The sequence below is a fragment of the Neofelis nebulosa genome, chromosome 18 (genome assembly GCF_028018385.1).
Source record: "Neofelis nebulosa isolate mNeoNeb1 chromosome 18, mNeoNeb1.pri, whole genome shotgun sequence".
Classification (NCBI taxonomy): domain Eukaryota; kingdom Metazoa; phylum Chordata; class Mammalia; order Carnivora; family Felidae; genus Neofelis; species Neofelis nebulosa.
The window spans coordinates 5,840,520-5,862,470 of NC_080799.1; the positions used below are offsets into that span (position 1 = coordinate 5,840,520).

General features: G+C 51.7%; 1 long non-coding RNA gene across 6 annotated transcripts; it reads left to right on the top strand.

Moving 5' to 3' along the window:
* Positions 1 to 816: 816 nt before the first annotated feature.
* Positions 817 to 21,223, top strand: LOC131501019 (uncharacterized). Of its 6 annotated transcripts, XR_009256578.1 has the most exons (5): positions 2,765 to 3,301; positions 3,601 to 3,722; positions 17,196 to 17,323; positions 17,582 to 17,791; positions 21,087 to 21,223. It is a non-coding gene; the product is annotated as an uncharacterized LOC131501019 (long non-coding RNA). The 6 variants fall into 6 exon arrangements; XR_009256577.1 differs by lacking the exons at positions 17,196 to 17,323; positions 17,582 to 17,791; positions 21,087 to 21,223 and adding exons at positions 817 to 835; positions 7,258 to 8,172 and having other exon boundaries at positions 3,028 to 3,301; XR_009256579.1 differs by lacking the exons at positions 17,196 to 17,323; positions 17,582 to 17,791; positions 21,087 to 21,223 and adding an exon at positions 4,408 to 4,530 and having other exon boundaries at positions 2,887 to 3,301.
* Positions 21,224 to 21,951: the final 728 nt, after the last annotated feature.

Here is a 21,951-nt window from a genome sequence, read left to right on the forward strand (position 1 = left end):
AAAATGGATCCCCACTTGAGCGGGAACGAGATCTCATGGCAAGAACACAGGGGTGAGGTTACCGATGGCCTTGATATACGAGATTCCAAATTAATAACTTAACTCCCGCTTTCTTGCAAACCTGAGATATCAGCAGTGTTTCCTTGGCTGTGACTTAATAATTGCAACCTGTGTTCCAAGGAAGGCTTCGTTCTTCTCTAAATGAGCAACATAAAAAGCCAGTTTCCAAGTATGTGCAGCATGAGACACGTTTGGTAGAGTTAACATCAGAATCTCATCAACAACAAAAGAGAGGAAGTAACACTTTGGGAGGCTGCCTGTTCGATTGATCCAGTAAATTCTCCCAACAAAGCACCAGGGTCCCCAGCTTTGCTGCTCACGTGCTGTGGTGACCCCACCACCGGTGCCCATGACCCTGGCCGCTCCTTGGAAGAAGCAGGAGGGCACAAACGTGCAGCCCATTACATGGCCGGGCTCGTGGGCGGAGTGGGCTCGCCACACACCGGAAGCCCCCAGATCTCTGGCTGGTCCCTCATATCTGCTCCCACATGTCTCCGTTTACGAGGACTGTCTGATGTCCTTTTCCTTCCCGACACCAAAAATGTAATGTCTTCTCTGACATCCAGTTCTCCAACTCCCCACACACCAATGGCGTGTCCTGCAATTCAGTCTTATTGTGACGCTAACTCCCAGGGTTGGCACGGAGCCCGCATGTTAAGGACTCAGGCCCACAAGATTAGCCCCCTACTTTAGACACCGGTCACAAGTCCCAGGGGCCACCTGCACTTGTGGTTGGCCGGCTGTCAATTCAGGGGTGCCCACGCCTCCTCCTCAGGTTTGATAATTTGTTAGAACAACTCACAGAACTCGGGAAAACACTGCTCACATTTACTGGGTTTCCTATAATGGATACAACTCCAGAACAATCAGAGGAAGAGGCCAGGTGTGGGGGAAGGGATACAGATCTTCCGCGTCCTCTTCGGGCGCACCACCCTCCCAGTGAGTCTGTGTGTTCACCAGCCCAGGAGCTGATGCACGTTTATAACCCAATCTCCAGCACCCCTCCCCTCCCCATAGTCTGGGGGGAGGGGCTGGTGAGGCTGAAAGTTCTCACCTTCTTTGTTTAATTTATTTTATTTAATTTTTAATCATTTTATGTTTATTTTTGAGAGATAGAGCAGGGGAGGGGCAGAGAGAGGGGGACAGAGGATCTGAAGCGGGCTCTGAGCTGACAGCAGCAAGCCCGACATGGGGCTTGAACTCACAAACCGTGAGATCATGACCTGAGCCGAAATCATGAGCCAGACGCTTAACCGACTGAGCCACCCAGGTGCTCCATAAAAGTCTTCACCCTCTGGTCCCATGTTTAGTCTTTCTGGGGACCAGCCCCCATCCTGAAGCTATCTAGGGGCCCACACAGAGTGACCTCGTTAGCATAAATTCAGGTGTGGTGGCGAATGATGATAGCAATTAGTGATGAGGGGCTTGAGAGCGGGCTGGAAGGCAGGGGTGACTCAGAGTTGGGGTGTAGACATGAGCTGGTAGGGCCTAAAGGTGGGTGGAACCAAAAGTAAAAGAAAGTGGAAAGAGGGAGAGGCTGGCTGGAAAGAGGCTGGGATTAGGCGGGCGGCTAGCTAGCCCAGGTGCCCTGTGCACCACCCCCGCCAGCCAGCCCCTCCCCCTGCGTGTCCTGCTCTGGCAGGGCTAGGTTTGTGCACATCAGTGGGAGCCAGGCCCCAGCTCTGAGGGAGGAGTGGTGCGAGGGGTCAAGAGAGTTGCTCCATCCACAGTTCAGTCCGTCCGGCTGCCATCAGAGGCAACTAGAATTTGACCCCGGGAAGAGGCCACGCGTTAGATGCCAGTGCAGAAAGGACACCCGGGTGACTCAGTCGGTTGAGCATCTGGCTCTTGATTTCGACTCAGGTCATGATCTCACTGTTGTGGGATCGAGCCCCGTGTCAGGCTCTGCACTGAATGTGGAACCTGCCTGAGATTCTCTCTTTCTGCCCCTCCCCCACTTGCACTCCCTCCCTCCTTCCCTCTCTCTCTCAAAAAAAAAAAAAAAAAAAAAAAAAAATCCAGTGCAGAAGGGCAAATGTGAGCATCACCCCCTTGAAGGCCAGCCTGCCCCAGGCCATGGAACTCACAGAATTCACAGCTGCCCTGTTCCCTAGACCCACAGCCAGATCTGCCAAAGGCTTGGAGGCAGGGAGTACCCCTCCCCACTTATTATGCCAGGCGGGGCCTCTAGGCTCTGACGTTGACCCCAACAAAGGCTGAGGCCCCAGTGGTGTCCTGCCAGCTCCTGGGGTAACAAGTAGACCAGGGCCCACGTGGTTGTTCTGGAGTCGTAATGAGAATGCTCCAAGCCCCTAACCACCAGGTTGCTGGGGATCCAGAGCCTGGAGATACCATGACTCATTAGCTATTATTTTTAGTTTTATGCCACAGAAGATGTGCAGGAACGAGATCAGCTTAAATGTCTCGCTATAAAAAGGATGATGGATGGGGGGCGGTGGGAAAAGACAGAAAGCCAGACAGACATGGACAGACAGAGACCGAGGGGAAGAAACTAAGAAATACACCAAGATGTTAGCAAGAGTTTCCCCTAAGTGGCAAGATTAGGAATAATCTTAGAATATTTCTATAAAGAATTCATATTATTTTTATAATAAAAAAATACATGTTAAATAAATGCACAAGGCATGAGAAGTCCTGAGAAGCTATTCTAGAATCAGCATTACGCAGGCCTTCTACCTAGTTACGGGCCTTGCTGGTAGAGAAGACCACTTCTCTCCCAGGGGTTTCAAAGAAAGTTCTGGAACCAACATGAGCTACACATGCACTCCTGAAACAAAAACGGCTTTCTCACCTCCTGGAGTTCACACTGTGTAGTCCTCTCTCCGTGGATAGGACTGGTCTGTGTAACTAAGAGAATGTTGCTGAAATGAGGGAGTGTGACTTCAGAGTCCAGGTCATAAAGGACATTGTAGCCTCACCTTGTACATCTTAGCTCTCTCACTGTAGCCAAAGCCAGCCGCCATGGCAGCAGAATACTCCAACAGCCCTGTGGAGAACTGAGGCCTCCCTCCAACAGTCAGCACCAACATGGCAGCCATGTGAGTGAACTTCATGGAAGGGGCTCCTCCAGCCCCAGTCAAGCCTTCAGATGACAGCAGGCTGGGCTGGTCACCTGACTGCAGTGTCATGAGAGACCGGGAGCCAGAATCACCCAGCTTAGCTCCTCCGGAATCCCTGAGCTACAGAGACCATGTAGAACCTTTGTTCTTTTAAGTTTGAGGTAATAGATAATTAACACAAATGGTGACCTTATTTTTTGTAATGTTTATTTTTGAGAAAGAGAAAGAGAGAGAGAACGTGTGAACAGGGGAGGGGCAGACAGAGAGGGAGACACAGAATCTGAAGCAGGCCCGACGTGGGGCTCAAACTCATGAACCATGAGATCATGACCTGAGCCCAAGTCAGACGTTTAACCAACTGAGCTACCCAGACGCCCCTATTCTTTATTTTCAATGTGGCCCATATTCTATTTCTATTTGGGTGGCACTCTTCTGGAATCTTCTCTGCTTCTTTCGCCAGGACTGTTTCCTGAGTACCCTTCAGCTGAAGAGGAACTCCTCTTAGAAACTCAGCCTCGACCATCACAGTTCATCTTGAGGCTGTATGAATGCCCTTGACTTCCAGAAAAGAAAAGCACAGAGGTGAAAATTGTAAAATATTGTCTCATTTTTGGCTTATCTCCCCATCACTCCCTTCTGTGGGAATGGAGACACCCACGTGTTCTAGCACTTTCTCTCCTATCTGTCTCTCTCTCCCCTCTTGCTCTTCCCTTCAGTGACATCTCTTCTCTTCCACCTCTAGCGGCCCACATGTGTGTCCTCAGACACCCGAAGGGCGTTGGGAAGGGGGGAGACCTGGAAGGTGCAGCCAGGACCCTAGGATAGAAGCCGCAGAAGGCGGGTTTCAGCTCCAAGAGAAAGAAATGCATGGCCTGTCACGGCCACAGCATGTGAGACAGGCCCCCTTGGGAGTCTGAGCAGAGGCCAAATGACCAGCACTGGGGTTACGGTGCAGCACAGGCTCTCAAACGCTCATCTGCACCAGAATCGCACAGAAAATACATTCAAAAGGTGGATTCCCAGGGATCCACGCCCCTAGAGGTTCTGAGTCATCAGCCCTGAGGTGGAGCCCCAAAGCCTGAGTTTTTACAAGGAAATCAAAGGAACACATTCTGGGAAGAGGAAATCCCTCTGCTGGCTGGGATCAACTCTAGTAGGCTATAGGGCTGGATGCTAAATTGGTGTTTGTTGAATGGCTATATGCAACAACAAATAACGAATGACTTTGAAGACCTATTAATACTCCTCTGGCCTCCTCCTGTCTTAGGTGAGGCAGGCAACAGCTCTCAGAAAGGAGACTTTACCTCAGCAACAACCCTCTGGAGTCCTCAGGGGCCTGAAAAACTTACTATCTTCAACAATGTTATATTAAAAGTCTTGGCTAACTTGACCTTGAGACAGAATCCTTCCAGCCCAAGCATCCTTGACATTCTCAGACGAGCACTGGGTCTGAGTTAGTGAGAAGAAACAGGCTACTTTATCTCCATGGGTCATGTGAGAGTTATTCCGCTCAGGCCGCCATAACAGAATACCACAGACCGGGCAGCTTGAACACCCAAAATTAGTTTTCTCACAGTGCTGGAGGCTGGAAGTCTGAGGTCAAGGTGTCAGCAGGTTGGTGTCTCCTGAGGCCTCTCTCCTTGGCATGTGGATGACTCTCTTCTCCCGTGTCCTCAGTGGTCTTCTGTCCATGTGTGTCTGTGACCTAGTATCTTTTTTTTTTAATTTTTTTAATTAAAAATATTTTTAATGTTATTTATTTTTGAGAGAGAGGGAGAGGCAGAACATGAGCAGGGGAGGGGCAGACAGCTAGGGAGACACAGAATCCGAAGCAGGCTCCAGGCTCTGAGCTGTCAGCACAGAGCCCGACGCAGGGCTCGAACTCATGAACTGCGAGATCATGACCTGAGCCAAAGTCAGACGTTCAACCAACTGAGCCACTCAGGTGCCCCTCTTCTTTTTTTTTTTTTTTTTAAGTTTATTTATTTATTTTGAGAGAGAGAGCCCGAGCAGGGGGAGGGGCAGAGAGGGAGAGAGAGAGTAAGGGAGGGGCAGAGAGAAAGAGGGAGAGAAAGAATCCCAAGCAGGCTCTGTGCTGTTAGCGCACCATCTCACAACCATGAGATTGTGACCTGAGCTGAAATCAAGAGCCCAATGCTCAACCAACTGAGCTACCCACGCACCCGTCCTAATCTCTTCTTATAAGGACACTGGTCCTATTGGTGAGGGTCAACCGTACTGACCTCATTTTAACTTAATCCCATCTTTAAAGACCTCATTACCAACTACAGCCACATTCTGGGGGCCCAGAGGTTAGGACATCAACATACGAATTGGGAAGGGGGCCCAGTTCAGCCTGTGACCATTTGCAATCAGAAATTTCTGATTTCCAAAGAGTGGTGGGTCCCCATTTATTGGAATGGAGCCTATACCCCAAAACCCATGGAGGTCAGGGCTCCTGTGGATGCCCAGATCTCACAAAAAAAAAAAAGTGAAGCAGAGTCATTTCTATATGTTCTGCATATGACGTGGTCACAATGTTGGTGCCACTTCTGTGGCTAAGAGGTGGCACATAGGGTGGTTTCCTTAGTCACCACACGGAGAGGGCTCTGTCCTGCCTGCCCCATGGACACCCTTCCTGACATGACCCCTTGCCTGGGCACAGCCTCCCCCTCCCTGATCTTTCTCTTTTCTCACATTTGGGCTTGGGGGAGGTTGAGTCACTGAAGGAGCTTGACAGAATGGCTCACAAAAGTGGTTTTATTTTAATAATTATCAGCCCCAGATGCTTCCCCCGTGAGGCTCCTCACTTGAGCTGTGATAAACACAGCAACCGGAAAGTCACTTTATTAAACCATAAATGTTTGCCACAAATCACAACTAAATTAGCCCTTGGTGGAAGATGCACAGAAGCCCAGCCTGCTGCTTTCATTCTGTGAGCTGGGGAAAGGTAAAAACACACTTGGAACACTGTCTCATTAGGCTATAAAAAATCCCCAATGCCTGCGGGTTTGGACGTGCGTGACATAAATGCACATGAGTGGGCACATGTGTGTCGAGGATGTTGAAAGTGGAAGGGACAGGAGCAGAAGTTGCCCTTGCTGCCATCCCAGGCACACTGGTCCCCACCTCAGCCCGCCTGTCTGTCAGTCCTGCTGCTAAGCAGAGGGCCACCAGCACTGGCCCCGCCCTGGGGGGCCCCAGATCTCCCTCCACCTCAGTAATGCCCACATTGGAGCAACGACCATCCAGGGACCCAACGCTGCAAAAACTAAGCCAGGAACCCCTCTCCCAACATGTTCTTGAGAATCCCTGCTTCTCTCTTGGACTCCTTTTTTTAAGCTGTAAAATGGAGGAAATGGGGTAAATCAGTGGTTTTCAAACCATACCCCATGGAACCCCAACAGAGACACATCAGAGACCCTGGTGATGATCACAGGGGCAGTCTGAGCGGGCAGGCTCCAAGCTCCCACTTCACTTCCACCTGAACAATTCTATCTTTACCTGCTTTGTATGTGGTCCTGGAGGGGATTTGTTTTAAAGGGGTCTGAAACCAAAAACTGTTCACAATACACTTGACTTAACGGCCTCTAGGGAGGTTTCTGGTTCTAGGCTTCGTGAGATTGTGATTCATTCATGTGATTCTGGGACCAGAACAGCCTCTTGGTGGGGAGGGCCTCTTCCCAAGCTGCTCATCAGTGGATGGTCACCTCCACAGCTGTCTGGTGGTGGGGTCTTGTGACTCTACCTGGTATCATAATTAACCCAGTGCTTGCTGCTTGTTACTATGACTGACTGCTCCTATGTCCCCCAGAGAGCCTGGCTATGGTAAGTCAGAGCAATACGGGTGCATCTGTGTCACCAGTCCCCATTCCTGTGCCTGTGGCAGGCATCGCCAATTGATCACCATGCTTTCCTGCTGAGCCCAGACTGGTGCTATTCATTCCATTGTTCCAGATAGCCCCACCAATTGATATCCAAGAGCATGCAAGATACAACCTGCTTGCCATGCTTTTCTCCTTCCCTTCCTGAAAGAAAAGCCCCTGAAAACATGGGGACGGGCTTTGTTGTGGCTTGTACATGATGTTCTTCAAAGCATTTCCTAACCCATTCACAGGGAGCTTGGGGAAGATCTTCTGTATTTGTGGTGGCTCTTATCCAAGAAGGCCCCCCCCCCTCCCACACTGAACACAGCTGACCTGCATAATCCCTGGGATGTTGTGGAAATGACAGCATGACTTGAGACACTAGATTAAGTAAGACCTTGTGGCTTCTGCCTTGTTTTTTTTTTTGGGTCACTCTCCCTGGAAGAAACCAGCCACCGTGTTGTGAGGTGGTACCCTGTGGGGAGGCCCGAATGCCACCAGCAGCCAACACTTGGCTTGCCAGCCATGCGAGCGAGCAGATCTTCCAGTCCGGGTCAAGCCTTCAGATGATGACAGCACCAAAAACCATCTTGACTGAACCTTGTTAGTGAGCCCCTGGCTAAGCCGCGCTCCCATTCCTGACCCACAGAAATTGTGTGAGATGATAAATGTTTACTGTTTTATGCTGCCAAGACTCTGGGGGAATTTGTTATGCAGCCATGGGTGACCGTTACAGTATCTGAATCCACACGTGCCGGAGCAGAGCGGGGCACTCCAGCACAAAGAGAGGTACTATGGTGATGTCATAACTAATCACGGATTGTCACAGAGCTCTGTAAATAGAGGATAATTTGACCCCAAACAAGGTGGGATGTTAGTAAGGAAATGGAGTGGGAGTTTCTTTGACGTGGTTCTGACTCACCCAGTGATTCCTCACTCCCGTTTCCTTTTCCTGCCATCTCTGCTTGTGTAAGCACATCTCGGACTGTATTTACAAATCAAAATCAGAAAGCCTCAGATCTCTCTCACCCTGAGAACTTATCATCTAAAATCACAACCAGGAGGCCTAAATAAAGAGAAAAGAAGGAACAAAAGGAAGAAAAAGGAACGTTTTGGTCTCCCACTGCCCTTTCTCTTTCTATTAAAATACTTGTCCATCACGGTTATGAATCTTGAACCCTAATGAGTCGCCAAGCACTGCTGGTGTTTATTGCTGTGATCTGAGACCTTTTTGTGTTATTTGTTTGGACTGAAGCTAAGTCATAGATTTACTGCTTTCCTCGTGACCGGTCTTAAAACGCGTGATTTAAGCTGTCAGAATGCAAATAACTCCAGATATCCTTGTAAATGGAGACACCAAGGAGGGTTTTATTGTTGGAAAGAAAATAGTGGATGACAAGTAATGCTGATAACAGTACAATGGACTCTATCCATAAAAGAAAATAGAAAGAGAAAAGAGACACCAAAAGAAGGAGGAAAAGAGGGGAGGGAGAAGTGTTAACAGCTAAATCTCTGGCCAAACTTAATTTTAAAATCCAGACAACCAGCCTCCCTAACTCTTACACCATCAGTGGTCTGTGAAATTAAATGCCCGCTTTCCTGGCCTGTCTCTGGAATGTCTCCCCCCACCAGCTGACCTACAAATACTTTATATAGAGAGAGAGAGGACCCCATGACCTCACAATGGGTCCAATCGATGGAATTTTGGCTGCACATCGGCCACTCTCAATGCTGAACCGCCAGCCCGGTGCCCCCCTAAGCCAAAGCTGCTCAGCCAATGTTTGTCAAGTGACCAAGTGAATGAAAGATGTGTCCTGTGCAGTTAACTGGCACTTGTGACTACGATCACGCTGGAGTCCTGATGGAGCCTGGCAAGGGAGATAATATTCCCATTTTACAGATGAGGTTATAAGGCAGGGCCAAAGTTGCAGGGGGTCGTGGTGAAGGGAAGTGGGCTCCATCAACCTGCAGCCGGTTTGTACACCCTGCAATCAGCAGACATCCCATAGTGACGCCTTCTCAGCAGTAGAATGCAGGTTCCGGACATCGGCTGGAACTTCAGAATATTCTGTCCCCTTCCTCTGATAGCAGCATCTTTCATGTTTGGAGGCTGGGGAGGCAGGGAGAAGGCAGCGCGGTCTCGATCGTCTTCCAGAGGGTCAGCCTCCCCTCTTTCTTGTCTCTGCTCAGTGCCCCTCAGCAGAGCTGTTCTTAACCTGACTGCACACTGGACTTACCTGGGAGCTTTAAAAAATACCACTGCCCTGGCCCTGGCCCAGAAAGTCTATAATTCAAAACCACACCAGGACCGAGAAGAGCTGCCCCAGGGAGAGATGGTCACCTTCTAGGAAGAATCTTCCAGCTTCATAACCCCTGGGAAATACCGCCGTCTTGATGTTGGAGGTTTTGGACTTCAGTTCTGGAATCCGGGCCTCACCCCGGCCACCTGGTGATCTGTTTGAAATGACAAATGTCGTCCCCAGCTTCTGATCCAGTAGCTTGGGTGGACCCAGGAAGCGGTGGCTTTGTTGAGACACACATGGCTGGAGAGATCCAGGAACTGGGCTGGGTTCGGATGGAGAGAAGTGGCTCTTTTCAACTCTCCCTTCGGCTGTGTCCTCTTAACCACAAAGGACAGGAGTGCTAATGGCTGCTATTGGGGAGTAGGTGGTGCCGAATCACCTGCAGGCAGCCATTACTCTCTGTTAATGGGGGAAGGGACTCCGGGGAGCCGCTGAGCCCAGGGTTATATAGATGTATATGTAGATGTGTGTGTGTGTGTGTGTGTGTGTGTGTGTGTGTGTGTGTTTGTGTATACACACACACACACACACATATATATATATGTATATAGATGTCACTTCTCAGAGTTGGTCTGCCATCACTGAGGTCGTGGTGGCCCCAGTGCAGGGCTGACGACCATTCTGGATCTGCTGGGAATGCCTCCACCCCCAGTAGGTGCATTCGGATATAACTAGGCCAATGGGCACTGAACCCCACTGTGCACCAGGCACTGCGCTGGGCCAGGGAGACAAGTATGAGGGACCCTGGGCCCGTGAAGTGACCAACCAGGAGTAAACAAATGAGGCCACATGAGGAACAGACACTAAGCAGTGGGGGAGTAGGACCATGGAGGCTTCGTGGGAAATGTAGCCTTGGGGGAGTGCCCTGGAGGAGGGAAGTTTTCTTAGGTAGACACTCAGATGGGGCAGAGTGACAGGGGTTGAGGAGACAGCGCTAAAGCCTCAGAGGCCTGATTACCAGGGCCCATGAAGCCAGGGTAGGGGTATAAGCCATGATCTTAAGAACAGCAGAGAGGCTTTGAAGGGTTTAGCGGGTGGTTCAGAAATGGGGCCAGCAGGAGGGGGCTTCATCTGCCACTGGTCTGGGCTGAGACCTAGGCTTTTGAGTCAAGAGGCCAGGTGTAGACCCTGGCTGTGTCACTTCCTGTGGGGACTCCCTGGGCAAAGTCTCTACTCTCCTTGGTTCCCATTCCCACTGTTGTAAAATGGGGGTGAGGGTACCTGCCACATGGGGAGGGGGAGGGAGCATGAAGTCTCACAATGCCTGTGAAACATTCAGCACAATGTCTGCCCCATGACAAGCTGCCAATAACTGTCAGCTCTTACAATTATTCCCCTGCAGCTCCTAACATAGTCCCAAACATATCTGATGTTTAGACTATATGAATGAATGAATGAATGAATGAATGAATGAAGTCCAGCCTCATTTAAAAAAAATTATTTATTTAGGGGTGCCTGGGTGGCTCAATTGGTTAAGCATCCGACTTCGGCTCAGGTCATGATCTCACAACTTGTGGGTTCAAGCCCTGCATCAGGCACTGGGCTGACAGTTCAGACCCTGGAGCCTGTTTCGGATTCTGTGTCTCCCTCTCTCTCTCTCTCTCTCTGCCCCTCCCCCACTTGTGATCTGTCTCTCTATCTCTCAAAAATTTTTTTAAGAGAGAGAACATGTGGGGCGCCTGGGTGGCTTGTCGGTTAAGTGTCCGACTTCAGCTCAGGTCATGATCTCACGGTCTGTGAGTTCGAGCCCCGCGTCGGGCTCTGTGCTGACAGCTCAGAGCCTGGAGCCTGTTTCCGATTCTGTGTCTCCCTCTCTCTCTGTCCCTCCCCTGTTCATGCTCTGTCTCTCTCTGTCTCAAAAATAAATAAAAACGTTAAAAAAATTAAAAAAAAATATTTAAGAGAGAGAACATGAGCAGGGGAGGGGCAGAGAGAGAAGGAGAAAATCCCAAGCAGGCTTTCTGTTAGCACAGAGCCAGACATGGGGCTTGAACCCATGAACCGTATGATCACGACCTGAGCCAAAAGCAAGAGTCAGACGCTTAACTAACTGAGCCACCCAAGTGCCCCGGTCTAGCCATATTTTATAAACATAGGACCTGAGAAGGTCAGGTCAATCAAATCTATGGCCCAGGGCAACACAGGTATCAAGGAACAATTTAAGACAGATTTGTACACTGAGCATGAAGGGCCAAAATAATAATGCAAAGCCCTCCAAAATACTGCAGTGCCTTCATCAAAGCTCTCTCAGGAGAGACACAATAAAGTGATGGTCCGAACTGGAGTTGTCACTGAGTCTTACCATATTTCTGTTATTTTAAAGTTCTTGTATTAGTCAGTATAGGAGAAGCTTTGTGCATTAACAAAATAACCCTAACATCTCAACGACTCAACACAACACAGATTTCATTCTAGTTCACAGTCTATATCCAGCACATGTAGGCAGGACCAGTGGAGGGACCGGATATATTTTCTCCATGCAGTCACTCAGGGATCCAGGTTGATGGGGGGCCTTCTCAACCATCCAGACAGGGGAAGGAGAAGCTGGGGGATGGTGCCTCCTTTACGGTGCCTCGGCTTGGAAGTGATACACGCCGCTTCTCGTACATCATCAGCCAGACCGGGGCTAACAGCAAGGACGCAGCTGCCGGGAGCTGGGAAGGAAGAGGAGAACAGAAGATGGGTGCACAGGAGTAATATCCACCCCAGTTCTTAATCCCCCTTTATTTTCTAATGAGAACTTTTCATCAAGACTCTAGAGCAGCTAGGTGGGTCAGATTCACAGAAATCTGACTTGAAACTTTCTATGCCTTCTCTTTTCTCCAAGGCAGGACTGCGATTTGCCTGTGTGACCTCTCTCTGTAGCTTGTAGAGACACAGGCAGAGAGCATTACAGATCTATGGTGGCCTTTGCTATACGTTTTATGCTTTGATTTTGTCCATGCTCATGTTCATTATAAGGCTGCTATTCCTTTATTTAGCCAATTTGACGGCGACAAATCCAAGCCTGGATGGAGAGTAGGGGGTTAAATTCATCTGACAACAGTATCCTTGCTATTACAGGGGAGCTTGTAACATCAGTTGGGCTGATTTAACAAAATTTATAATGTATTCCGCAGTTGATGGCTTGAGCCTAATTGAACACAAATTTGTAATACCATCCAGTGTTGTAATTAAAATGTGGTAAAATTAGCCCATCAAATATTGTATATACACACACTGTCACAGAGCCATCAACGGCTTTGTTTTGTATACGGTCAATTACGTTTTCAAAGTGGAATCCTCAGAAGAATCCATCAGACATTTCGAGATGAAAAGAAACCAATTGAGGACTTAAGCCTGCTCTAAATTGACCAGGAAACACCCGGAAAATTGTTTTCAAACAATGAGAGAAATTAATTTTCCAACGCAGTGATTTTGGGGTGCAATTAGTCTCCCACGTTATTTGAATGACCACAGGATTAAGGGACCCCGGTGGTGGCTCGGATGCATGAAAAGGGAGTTGTCTGTGTATCTCAGTCTAGAGTCCAGGCCATGCAGGAAAGAGAAGAAAAGACATCCGTCCCTGCCCCCCAAGACCACGATGACCCTTAAAAGGCTGATCTGCTTCAAGGTGGATCATCGTGCGGGCTTCCTTACCTACAATGACTCTTTTTTATGTGACGACTTATTCTACCACAAGGGCATCTTCAGATCAAGAATTACATTTGAGTCTAGACATACTCTTTCCTTAAATATTTTAAGAGGAGAATAAGAGGAACGTGGGGACACAGTGCTAGTGATGGGGAAACCGTTCTCACCACCAGGGACTCGTGTTTGCATTTTTATTAGCCTTCTGCTGAGGTAGAGCGGCTGGGGCTCTGTCTTCAACTTGGAAAAAGCAGAGGAAGGGATGGCCTAATAATGAGATGTCTTGGTTGCTCCTCTTATTTGGGGCATACACACTGATCTGCTCTGGGCGGCAGGGTGGGGTCCTCCACCTGAGCCAGCCCCATTCTCCCCTCACTGCCCCCTGGCGATGTTGAGTTGAACTTGGCATTAGCAGAAGGCAAGGGTAAGACCCCAACTTCAAGCTCAGGGTCTTTCAGGTTGGATCATCCACTAGAATAACTCATGGGACTCGGGAAAACACTGTACTTACTGTTACAGTTTTATTAGAACAAAGGGAGACAAAGGGCAAAGTCGGGCAGGAGTCCAAATTTGAAGCTTCTGCGGTCCTCTCCCCATTGAGTCCCAGATGGTGTTTCCCCCTCCCAGCTGTGATGTGTGACGATCGCTCAAAGAATATATTGCCAGTCAGGGAAGCTCTTGTGAGCGTCAGTGTCCTGAGTTTTTATTGGGGTTTCACTGTATAGGGATGACTGAATCCCCTGGCCACGCAGCTGAGTCTCCAGCCCCCTCCCCTACCACAGGTCAGTCTAATAATACATGCCTGAAAGCCCCCAGGGCTCTAATCATGTGGTTGGTCTTTCCACTGTGGCCAGCCTCCACCCTGAGCCATCCCCTAGACCTAAGCTATCTAGGAGTCTACCAGAGTCACCTCATTAGCATAAATGATCAGCTGTGGCCTGAGGGTCCCATGAATAACAAAGACCCTTCCATTACTTGGGAGATTCCCAGTGCTTAAAGGTTACCTCGTAGGAGCTAGGATCAAGGCCAGACCTCTTTTTGGGAGAAGTCAAATTCCTTAGACACAAGGTGATATTCCTCCCTGGGAGGAAAGACTAACTGCGTAGGTTTTACCTGTGGGCAGACTGAGCCAGAGATGCCCAGAGAGGCCAGGCTCTTCTCCCATGTTGCCCAAATCACACACACATCCGATCACGTCTCTCCACCCTCACCCCTGGAGCTGCACCGGCCTCTCACTGTGCCCTCTTCTTTTTCTTTTTCTTTTTTTTTAATTTATTTTGAGAGAGAGAGAGAGTGCGAGCAGGAGAGGTGCAGAGAGAGGAGAGAGAGAATCTCAAGCAGCCACGTGGGGCTCAATCCCACAAACTGTGAGATCATGACCTGAGCCAAAACCAAGAGTCAGATGCTTAGCCAACCAAGCCACCCAGTGGCCCCTCACGGTGCCCTCTTCTTATAAGGACACCAGTCATGCTGGATTAGCATTCATCCTGATGACCTCATCTTGATTACACTGGCAAAGATCCTGTTTTCAAATAAGGTCACATTCACAGGTACTGAGGTTGGGACTTAAACACATCCTTTTGGGGGGATGCAATCCAACTTGGAAGACAAAGAAGATTCTGGACATTTCTGTCTTGCTTACATCCTGTCCTGGATCCCCCCGCCCACCATCCCCAGCCCCACAAAAGTCCCTACTGGAAGGAGAGACGATGTCATTACCCGACCCCACCGACACCCAGTGCACATGCTCACCAGATAGAACTTGCCCTGTGCCGGGAGCAAAGGGGGGCCCCGGTGCCTTCGGGGTCTCCCTGGTGGGCTGGGGGGACCAGGCCTCATGTCTGCAGTGGGGCCAGGCCGGGCATCCGGGGTCCATGCCCAAGCAGGGAGCCCGCTGAAACAGCAGTGGGTGTCCGCGTGGTGTGGGGCCACCCTCTCTGTTGTGGTTGGTACAGGGTCCAAGCCTCCACGGAGACGGTAAACACTCCAACCAGGGAGCCCACTAGTGACTTGTGCAAGATGCAGCAGGGTTGGCCGGGGGCTTCTCCAGGGAGGGGACATCGTGTCCAGGCTGGGCCCGAGAAGGGCCCTGCTTTCTCAGGGAGAACAACTACCCTCATCTCAGGAAGCTAGTTCTTCATTACTTTAATCTTTCCCTCAGCTCTTTGCAGCTTTTCTTTTATCCAAGCAAGTCAGCCCCCGCCCCCTACTGCATCCTGGGAGCAGGTGGGGCAGGAAGTCTGTGCCAGGAGACTGTCCCTAACCTCAGCTGCTTGAGGGGAGGGTGGGAGGGCGTCATCTTATCCCCACAGTTAATCCTGAGGTCTGCTGTGACACACCCGCTCCCAACGCATCCTGGGTTCCCCCCACTCCCCGTGCACCCCGCAGCCATGCATTGGCTCGAGCTACTGTAACAACGCACCCTCACCCTGTGCAGCTTTGACAAGACAAGTTCACGGTCTCACAGTTCTGGAGGTGAAAGTCCCCACTCAAGGTGTCTTAGGGCTGCGAGGGACAGTCGTGTTCCAAGGCTTTCTCTAAGCTTCTGGAAGTTCCCTGGCTTGTGGCGACATAAGTCCTAACCTCATGCGGTGTTGTGCATGTTCAGGCATGTGTGCATGCACGTGCCTGTGTCCACATGTCCCCCCTCCCCTTTTTTTAAATGTATCTTTTTAAAAATGTTTATTTATTTTGAGGGGGGCGGGGCAGAGAGAGAGAGAGAGAGAGAGAGAGAGAGAGAGAGAGAGAATCCCAAGCGGGCTCTATGCTGTCAGTGGGGCTCGAACTCGGGGATCGTGAGATCGTGACCTGAGCCGAAATCAAGAGCCAGACACTTAACCGGCTGAGCCACCCGGGCGCCCCCATAAGTCCTCCTTTTTAAGAGGACATTGGTCATATTGGATTAGGGCCTATCCTAATGATGTCATTTTAACTCTGTAAAGACCCGATCTCCAAAACGAGGTCACATTCGGGCGTCCTGCGGTTTAGGATTTCAACATACGGATTTGGTGGGAGACGCGATTGAAGCCCTAACACGGCGGTATCCAGCCCGCATCGCAGCCTCACCCGGAGGCAGTCAGAGCCCTGCTGCTGTGAAGCTGCCACTCCCACGGGGACCCTGTGTCCCTCCAGAGCGGTTCCACAGGACCCTGGGACCAGGGCTTTTATCCGGGATATTGTTACAGATGGCACCTCTAAAAGCTGTGTTTTAATACCCTCTCAGCGGCCAGCCCTGCTCCCTGCGACCTCCCAGCCACAGCCTCGTGTCATCACGGGCCCCACCGGCTGTTAGCGCTGGGCGGGGAGGCGGGTGTCTGTAATCATCTGAACTGCTGGGAATGGGGGGCAGTTATTTGGGGGACACATTGCAGGGGGTAGGCACCAGGCGGCCAGCCTGCAGCCGAGCCCGGACATGCCTGGACGCACGGCAGCAAGGCTTGAGATTCAACCAGAAATCAGGTCCCCGCCCTCCGCTGCGTGGTTCTTCTCTTTCCCAGCCTTTTCTGCAGGTGATTTGGAAGCTTCCAGTGGAGATACCCTGTGGGCACACCGTCCCAGGGGTGTGTCCCACCCTTATTCCTGCTCAAAATGCAAAATACACACGCAGCCAACCCTCACTTCTGCAGACGGCAGCTTGGATTGCACACCTGTTCCCAACACAGCCTGGAAGAGCGTTTCATTGTGTTCCTTCGACGCCCCACATTCAGTTATCTCTTGACAAACGGTGGGCTCATATCTAAACTAAAATAAACTAGACGGGAGTGCCTGGGCGGCTCAGTCAGCCAAGCGACCAACTTCAGCTCAGGTCATGATCTCGAGGTCTGTGAGTTTGAGCCCCGCACCAGGCTCTGTGCTGACAGCTTGGGGCCTAGAGCCTGCTTTGGAATCTGTGACTCCCTCTCTCTCCACCCCTCCCCTGCTCATGCTCTGTCTCTCTCTGTTTCTCAAAAAAATAAATAAATGTTAAAAAAAATTTTTTTTTTTTTTAATTTTTTTTTTCAACGTTTTTTATTTATTTTTGGGACAGAGAGAGACAGAGCATGAACGGGGGAGGGGCAGAGAGAGAGGGAGACACAGAATCGGAAACAGGCTCCAGGCTCCGAGCCATCAGCCCAGAGCCCGACGCGGGGCTCGAACTCACGGACCGCGAGATCGTGACCTGGCTGAAGTCGGACGCTTAACCGACTGCGCCACCCAGGCGCCCCAAAAAAAATTTTTTTTTAAATAAATAAACTAGACCCCTTGCTTTTCATCAGAGGCAGATGGGCTCGTGCCTTTGAGTCGGGCTTCTTGGGCGCATCCGAAGGGCTCGTCAAGGTCACGGGGCCCGAGGACTTGCTGTGACAAGGGAACAAGTCATGTGGCATGTCCCCCAATCTGACAGGTATGCGGATTGAGCGGAAAAACTCTGTCACAGAAAAAGAAACACTAATGCCGGTGTCCCAGGGGACCCCGCCCAGCAGCTGTTCTGTGTTTGGGTGGGGGACGGGGGGCCGAGGATGAACAATCAGAGTGCAAGGGCACACAGGGACCCTGGAGTTAACGTCATAATCACCATAACTGTTATTGGTGGGGAGTTAGCTCCAGACCAAGTGCCCCGTATCCATTATCCTCTGATCTCACCATCTCCTTCCTCCTCCAGGACCCCCAGCACCCAGGGCCCAAAGTCTCAGGGTGCCGTGTGGAATCCACACCCCTGACCCTGTTTGTGGGCGTGTCTGTTGGTGAGGCCGGAGCGTAGTACTTGAAATCAGACCTGGAATCTGAGCCCGGCTGTGCCATCACTCACCGTGTGGCCGGGACTGACTCACCTCTCAACCCCGACCTTCCCCGACCTTCAGGCTCCTGATCTGTGAGTGATCACTCCTTACCCACTCCACTGCTTTAGAGGAGAAGACAGGCAGATGGGGCATGATTCAGGTAGGAGGCGGGTGGAGAGGAGGCTGGACAGCTGAGTCTGTGGTGATTACAGTGGGGAGTGTGAACTTCATGCCACAGGTAATGGAGAGCCGGGGAAGGCCTGTGAGTTGAGGAAAGAGTGTTCTAGGATCATCACTGGGGCCAGACCGTGAAGGGGGTGGTGATGAGAAGGGATGGAGGGGAGGACCCGCTCTCCCCGGTGGGCCCGAAGGACACCTGCAGGGCCACAAGGCAGCAGCCCAGGGCTGGCTCTGAGGGCACACGGGGAAGGGACAGCCAGGCCCCGGGCCAGGTGTGCCCCAGGTAGAGCTGAAGCTGGAAATACATTTTCCCATCCAGACCCCTGTCGATTATCCTGAGAGAAGCCAGATTCTGCCTGGGGCCTGGGGATGTGTCAGGCACTCGGGGAGACACATTAGCCATTCGGGAGGACTCTGAACCATCCCCAAACCCAGCCCTTCGCAACACTTGGCGAGACCCTGACCTGCCAGGCCGGTGTGGTGGGGAGGGCCCAGGAGTTCAGGCTCAATCTCGAGGCTGGCTCTGTTGGCCTGGAGCTGTGGCTCATCAGAAGAGAGGATGTTCCTTACAAGGCCTGGTCACAGACAGAAGTGTGGATCCAGATGCCCCCAGCGTCACCCCCCAGCCCCCGTTCACAGCTGGGTCTCGAACCTGGGTCCTCATGCCAGCGTGGCCCGAGTGCAGCCCTCAGCTGGGTAGAGGTAGCTCGGGGCCGATTCAGTTTGATTGAACCAACACCACCTGCAGGCCTCAAAGCCCTCGGCTCCCCAGGGCTGCAAGCTGCAGCCCGCCTTGCCTGTGAGGCTCCTCCACCACGAGGCCCCTTCAGCCGGGCCCGGCTCTTCTCCTTTGTAGGACCCACCGTGACCTCGGCAGGTGGATTCTGTGAGGTCGTGGGTTTCGTGTGCATAGATACACAGCCCCCCAGATAGAAACTGCTTCACGTGAACAGGGCCACCACTGCCACAGCCTTCAGCTGTGTCTCACGCTGGAGGTGCCCCGGGATTTTGTCCCGTCTCTCTGGATCCAGTGTCCCTGCTTTGGGCCTGCCCCACGGCCCAGAGGGAGGCGGGGACACAGCAGGACGGTCCTGCCCCTCACTCCCCTTCGCACTGGGAACACGACCCCGCCCCTCACCGGCGGCCCTCGGTCTGGGTGCCTCATTTCCCGTCTTCACGGAGAGACCCTGTGTCAGCTTGCTCAGGCCGCCGTAACAGAGTACCACAGGCTGGGGCCTTAAAAGGGAACTTACTGTCTCACAGTTCTAGAAGCCCAACATCAAGGCGTCGGCAGGACTGGTTCCTTCTGAGGCCTCTCTCCATCCCTTGCAGATTGCCGTGTCTTCCCCACGTCCTCATGTGGTTATCCGCCTGTGCACGTCTGTGTCCTGACCTCCTCTTCTTACAAGGACACCAGCCACGTTGGGTTAGGGCCACCAAATGGCCTCGTTCAACCTTACTCGCCTCTTTATTTTTTTATTGATTTTTAATGTTTATTTTTGAGAGTCAAAGAGGGACAGAGTACAAACGGGCGAGGGGCAGAGAGAGGGGGAGACACAGAATCCGAAGCAGGCTCCAGGCTCCGAGCTGTCAGCACAGAGCCCCACACGTGGCTTGAACTCACAGACCGCGAGATCATGACCTGAGCTGAAGTCAGACGCTTAACTGATTGAGCCACCGGGTGCCCCAAACCTTACTCACGTCTTTAAAGGCCCTGTCTCCAGTCACGTAATGGGGTACTGGGGACCTCAATATATAAATTTTCAGGGGACGTGATTCAGCCCATAAAAGCCATCTCCTCAGAAGGGCCTTCTCTGACCAGCCCTGACCTCAGTCTCCCTCTCTGTCACATCCCCCAGGAGCACCCAGCGCTCCTGACAGACCCTGTGCTCCCCACACTACCCAGCCCCCCACCAACCACGAGGACGGAGGCCTCTCAGGAGCAAGGGCTGTCTGGCAGGGGGTGGCCACTGTGCAGGGTGTCTCTGCCCCATGCAGGCTGTTGAAACAGGCCCTCCCGGTCCAGGGAAGGGCACTGGCATTCTCCGGAAGCTTCTGCATCTCGTGCCTGTGGTTTGGGAGGAGGAGAGGCTGCCCCATCATTTCTGGAAACAGAATTCGGTGGGGCCGGTGAGAAATAGCCTGTGGGCTCCAGCTCGCCTGCCTGCAGCCTGGCGGGCACGGGCAGCTCTTCCCCCTCCATCCCAAACCCACAAGGGGCAGGCGTCCCAGGGAGCCCGTGCTCCCCATGCCCCCTGCCTGCACCCGGGGCTCCCGCGTGCCAAGCCCTCTGCTCCAAGGGGCTACGCTTCCCAAACCCACTGCCTAATTAGTTTGCTCCCACCAACCCCTGACAGGCAGTGACCACAGGGCAGGAGACCTATTTGGTGGCAGATGTCACACGGCTCCCCAGCACGTCCCGGGCAGGAGCCCTGCACCTGCACACCTTCATTAAGCAAGTTAATTACTTGCCAACTTACGGGCCTGATCAGGCCTTCTGCATGGAAAGCTTCGCACCCTCGCAGCCTTGGGGCATCCCTGACTCCCACATAGGACCCCGCTTGGGGCTCTTCTGAACATTCCAGAATCCCTGCTCATCATTTAGCGAAGAAATCTGGCCGCAGACTCACAGGCAGAATGAGCGAGGATATTCATAAAGCCCAAGGCACGAGGGAGGAAACAAGTATGTTATGAAAATGTTTTCAGCGACAAACATACCTCGTTCGCCCCCGGGGAAATAGTTCTTCTCATTTGCTTTGTACCTACTGTGTGCAGGTGGGGGTGGGATGCAGGGGACCCTGCGGTGTTTGCACCACGGCACAGGCACTTGCTGACCTGGCTTTGGCTCGGGACCCCAGATAACCCTCTGTCCATTCTTTAATCCCCCGCCTCCACAGCAGTCTCCTTCTATAATAAGGAAGTGTGAGGTCCCCACCCACAAAGCCACTCAATATTTCACAATTAACAAACTCTTTTGTGATGCCTGGGTGGCTCAGCCGGTAAAGTGTCTGACTCTTGATTTCGGCTCAGATCATGATCCCATGGTTCGTGAGATCGAGCCCCACTTTGGGTTCTGTGCTGACAGCATGGAGCCTGCCTGAGATTCTCTCTCTCTCTCTCTCTCTCTCTCTCTCTCTCTGCCCCTCCCCTGCTTGCTTGCTCTCTTTGCCTCTCAAAAAGTCAATTACAAGTTCTTTTATATACTAGGTTATTGGAATCCTCTCTGAGAGATCCTGTGTCCACTTTACAGGTGAATAAACTCACGTGTAGAAGAGGAAAGTATATTAGAACTCTTCCAGTGGCAAGTAACAGAAAGTATTCAGCTCAATTTGATTATGAAGTGTGGGGGTGGGGGGAAGAGTAATCTCTTGGGTCATACAAGTGAAGATTTAGGAGTAGGGGTAATATTGGCTTCAGGTATAGTTGGATCCAGGTGTCAAAATGGGTCTTCAGTAATCTATCTATCCTCAGTTCTTGACTCCAGGCCCTCTGAGCTGGCTATATTCTCGGACAAACTCTGTCCTTACAGTGCAAAAGGACCAGCAGCTACTCCAGGCTTCTGTCCCACCAAGTGCATCACCACACTGAGCAGGTCAAAGCGAGACAGGTACTGGGACCTACCTCCTGCCCTTGACACCTTGCTCGAGGATTCACAGAGACCATCCAAACCCCCTTCCTGGCCTGGGCTGGCTAAGCTTGCTGGCCCGGGCTCCCTTGGACCACCTTGCCCAATGGGGCAAGACATCAGACTCTGCTTCTCCAGAGTCCCTCCATCCTGCTGCCTGCTCTGTCTCCACCAACACCTTTTCTCTGTGGCCCAGCCACTGTGCTCTGCTCTAAGTCATGCGCAGTTACCAGAGGGTACCGGCCAGCTGGTGGTCTACAGGGGCCCATCTGAGGTGGAGGACCCTCCAGCTCACGGGTTATGTTCAACGGGCACCTCCGTCTACAATAGCTCCCCAAACCCACCAGCTAGAAACCCTACGGTGCGTGGTGAGTGTTGGTCCACAGAACGGCCACCCAGAATGGAGCTCCATCCACAGTGGAGGTGGAGGGTGAACCAGCAGCCTCA